Raw genomic sequence first — 4887 nt, forward strand, 5'->3', positions numbered from 1 at the left:
TTGTTGTTGCTGTGGGCAGTTGAGTCACATGCTACTCATAGAGACTCAGTGTGCAACAGTCCTAAACCCTGCTCTGTCTTGAGCCAAGCTCATTATCTCTGACACACCTACCCTCATTACCCTTGTCACTGAATCAATCCATCTCATTCAGTGTCTTCCTCTTTTGTGTTGTCACTCCACCCTCCCAAGCATGATGCCCCTCTCCAAGGAGTGGTCTCTCCTTTTAGCATGCCCAAAGTATGTCAGATGGAGTTTCAAAATCCTTACCTCCAAGGAGCAACCTGATTTCAACCTCTCCAGAATGGACCTGTTGGTGCTCTTAGTAGTCCATGGTATATTCAGTACTCTTATCCAGCAATACAGTTTAAAGACATCAATTCTTATCTGTCTTCCTTAGTCATTTCCCAGCTCTGATGCATAGCAAGTATTGGAAGACCATAACCCGAGTCAGGAACACTTTAATTTCCAGACTGACGTTGTTGCTCTTCACTACTCTGGCGAAGTCTCTGACAGCAGATTTTCCCAGTGCAATTCATATTTTGATTTCCTGGCTGCTAGTACCAAGAGTGCTGACTGTGGAGCCAAGCAAGCTAAAGCTGTTAATAATCTCAGTCTCTTCTCTACTTATCATGATGCTGTCATTTGGCCCAGTGTGAGAATTTTTGTTTTCTTAATGTTGAGCTTCAATCCATATTGAAGGCAGCAGTCCTTGACCTTCTGCAGCAAATGTCTCAGTGCTCAGTTTCAGCAAGCAAGGTGTTCCATCTACATAACACGTGTTGTTGATGAGTCTTCCTCCAATCCTGATACCAGACTTCCTCTCATAGAACCCGGCCTCCTGGATAAACTGTTCTACATTATGTTTCTTATAAAAATGTTTGCTATGAATGAATCATTGACTGTACAAAATTCTATCATTTTATCCCCAGCCTTGTTTCTGTCACCAAGACCCTGTTTTCTGATTACTCATCCATCTTCTTTATTTCCATTTTTTTTTGCATTCCTGTAACCCATTATTATTGATGGATCTTGGTTGCATGTTTGATTGATTTCAGGCTGCAAAAGTTGGTAGAGATGTATGTTCTACTCTTTGGTTCTGGTTGTTTGTGCATATATTTGAATGATAGTGATCTTAACAAGTCTTCCTTCTATGTGTACGGATATTATTCTGTCTCTCACAGCATTGTATTTCAGGATGGATCTTTTTAACTACGAATGCAATACTCCCCCCCCCCACACACACACCTTTTCATTTCTATTTCTAGTGTAGGATATCATATGGTTATCTGATTAAAAATGTTCTATGACCTTCCATCTCACTTCACCAACGCCCAGTATGTCAATATTTATGTGTTCCATTTCTTTCTTAACAACGACCAATTTCCTTACTTTCATTCTTTTCACATTCCATGCTCCAATCATTACTCTCTGTTTGCACCCATTCGTGCTCCTTTGAGATTCCCAATATGAGAACTCAGCCTCCAGTGCTTTATCTGCAAGTCCCTCCTACCAGCATCCTGCTTAATTCCCTTGCCTTACTCAGACAGCACCTCTGTCCCCAGCTAACCAGTTACAACGTCTCAAGTCTCTTGTCACTCCTGTCTATTATTATCATCATACTCTCCAGTGATGTTGATATGCTGGGCTGATCACCTGGCTGGGCTGGTTGTCTGGCTGGGTTGACATCTTCAGGGATGGTGCCCGAGGGTTCCTAGGAACAGGGTCCTGGGGACAGGGTCCTTGGGTTGAGGGTTTTTTCTGGTCTAGGTGAGGATCTCTGGGTTCCCGTCCAGGCAGGTGGTATCAGTTATGAAATTATTCTATTTTAAAGGTTAAAAAAAATCTGCACTCTTGGCATCAGCAGCCAGGAAATCAAAAGATCCATTGCTTTGGAAAAGTCTGCTGTTAGAGACTTTTCTAAAGTTCTGAAGAGCAATGGTATCAATCCGGAGACTAAGGTGCCCTTGAGATATGTATGGTCTTTGCAATCACTTGCTATGCATCAGAGACCTGGACAATGACTAGGAATGATAGAAGGAGAATTGATGCCTTTGATCTGTGGTGCTGGAGATGAGTATTGAATATCCCATGGACTGCTAAGAAAACAAACAGGTTCATTCTAAAGAGGATAATACCAGGCTGCTCCTTGGAGCCAAGGGTACTGAATTTTCATCTGGCATACTTTGGACATGTTGCAAGGAGGAACCAGTCTTTGGAGAGAGACATGATGTTAGTGATGAAGGTGGAGGGACAGAGCAAGAGAGAAAAACCCTTGGTGAGATAGATTAACTCAGTGACTGGGATAGTGGAGGGGTATGTGTGTCGGAGACAGTGAGATTGACACAGGATAGAACAGGGTTTAGGGCTGTTATACATAGGGTCACTGTGAGCCATAGGTGACTTGAAAACACACAACAACAACAACAACAACAGCAAAATAGTTTGACTAGATACAGAGAGGTGTGTGTCTTTATTCATTCCTTGACCTGCATCAACATTGGATGGCTTTTGCAGTGCCCTGATTACCTTCATTCAATTCTTGTTCCCTTTGCTCTCTTATTGATGTTTTTACCCCTCCTGTATATTTTGCAAATTACATTTGAGTTCATTTTTCTTTATAAAGCACAAGCAATTGTAAACCACACCAACGCCACTTGTCTTGCCACTAAGAAAATGGACTCTGAGCGCAAGCAAAAACATGTCACATAGTGTGGATTTGTATATTTTGGCTAGTGTTTCCTAGATTTTTGTACTATATACTGTTACCTTTCAGAGTGAAGGAAATTTAAGATCCTTTGTTTCTGCTAGAGTAGTCAGTTGGTTTTGATAGTTACTATATTATTCATAATGACTTAACTAGGCAGCAGAGAAAAATATAGCAACTTGTTCTTTTTAAAGATCTGAATAAATATACAACTTGTTTACACCATCCATTAATTTTAATCTACATTTTTTTTTTTAGAGTTCTCATATATGGCATGTAATTGAGTAACCTGCTTTTCTCTAAATCTACTTTGAAGTTTCTTTTTATTGGTATATGTAGACCATTCACTCCCGAAGGCACATGGTTAAGAGACCACCAGCTGCTCCACAGGAGATGGATGGACAATCTCCTCCCTTGAGGTGGTCTCTTAAAATCTGCTGGAGGGTCATCTTTGGGTTAGTTCTGACTCTACAATATACACCACCACCATATTGATATGGTTAGATTAATATCTATCATGATTTTAACTTAACTCTGGTAGCCTGATAGTAAAGAGCTGCTCTGCCATTGTTTGAAGCTGCTCAAAGGAAGAAAAATGGGCAATCTCCCACCATTGGTAGGAATCTTCTGTTTGCTCATTTTTTACTTTTGTTTTTGCAGCATTGTTGTTGTTGATGTTAGGTGCCATCAAGACGAGTATGACTCATAGTAACTCTATGAAAAAAAGATCTGAATGATTGTGAGCCCTCCTCATACTTTCTCACACACAAGAGTCCATTGCAGCAGTTACTGTGTCAATCCACCTGGTTGAAGGTCTTCCTCTCCTTCGCCGACCCTCCACCCTTCCCAGCATCATGTCCTTCTCCAAGGAATAGCCCCTCCCAGCAACATGCTCAAAGTATGTGAGGCAAATCTCATCATTCTTGCCTCCAAAGAGCACTCCAGCTGCACCGTCTCCAAGACATATCTGTTTGTTCTGTTGGTCATCCATGGGATGTTCAGTGCTATGCTTCAACACCAGAGACCAAAGGCTTCAATTGTTTTTCTGTAATCCTTATTCAATGTCCAGCTCTCACATGCATAGCAAGTCATTGGAAAGACTATGGCCTGAATCAGACAGACCTTATCCCCAAACTGACATCATTACTCCTCAAAAATTTGGAGGGGCTCCTAAGTACAAATTTTCCCAGTGTAATGTGTCTCCTTATTTCATAACTGCTGGTGCCAAGGGTGTTAATTGTGGATGCAAGCAACATGAAGCTGCCTACAGTTTTAATCTCCTCTCCATCCATTATGATGTTGCCTACAGGTCTAGTGGTAAGAAATTTTGTTTTCTTTGACATTGAGATGTCGTCCATACCTAAGGCTACATTCCTTGATCTTCTGTAACACATGCTTCAAGTCCTCCTAACTTGTAGCAAGCAAGATTATGTCAGCCAAATGCAGGTTATTGATGAGTCTCTCTCAAATCCTGATGCCACACTCCTATTTATAGAGTCACTCCCTTCTCATTTTTAAAAAATACAGTGTTCTCCTACTCTGTCTGCACAATGCAAGAATGATCAGTGCAGAGATAAGAAACTGCCAGAAGTTAAAGTAGGACTTAGAAGAGGCTGTGGCACTAAGGATGTCATTGCTGATGTCAAGTGGATCCTACCTGAAAGTAGGGAGTGCAGGAAGAATGAAGAAGGTCTATTTGTGCTTTATTGACTGTGCAGGGACATTTGACAGTGTGCATCATAACAGGTTGGATCTGACATTGAAAGAGAGTCCCAAGAGCACTTAATTATGCTATGCAGAACCTATACCTGGACCAGGAGGTTGTGCTGCTGCATAGATTAGAATAATATTCATATTAACATATTTGCATTGTGTACATATTTCACTTCCAAATAGAACTTTATACAGTCTTTTTTCACTCTTAATGAAACACCATTCTTCCTCAATTTCTTGTTAAATGGCAATGTCAGTCCATCTCATTCGTTAATTCCAAGAATGTCAATCTTGACACATTCCATTTCACTTTTGACAACTCCTAATTTTCCTTGAAATGTGAAGAGGACTTGACATGCTTGCTGAAGAAGAACAAAGACTACAGACTTCAGTATTGAATTGCATCTCAACATCAAGAGAACAAAAGTCCTTGCCACTGAACCAATAAGCAACATCATAGTAGATAGAGA

This window comes from Elephantulus edwardii, unplaced genomic scaffold (assembly GCF_000299155.1).
Source record: "Elephantulus edwardii isolate Elephantulus edwardi_28Jun2011 unplaced genomic scaffold, EleEdw1.0 scaffold00053, whole genome shotgun sequence".
Lineage (NCBI taxonomy): Eukaryota > Metazoa > Chordata > Mammalia > Macroscelidea > Macroscelididae > Elephantulus > Elephantulus edwardii.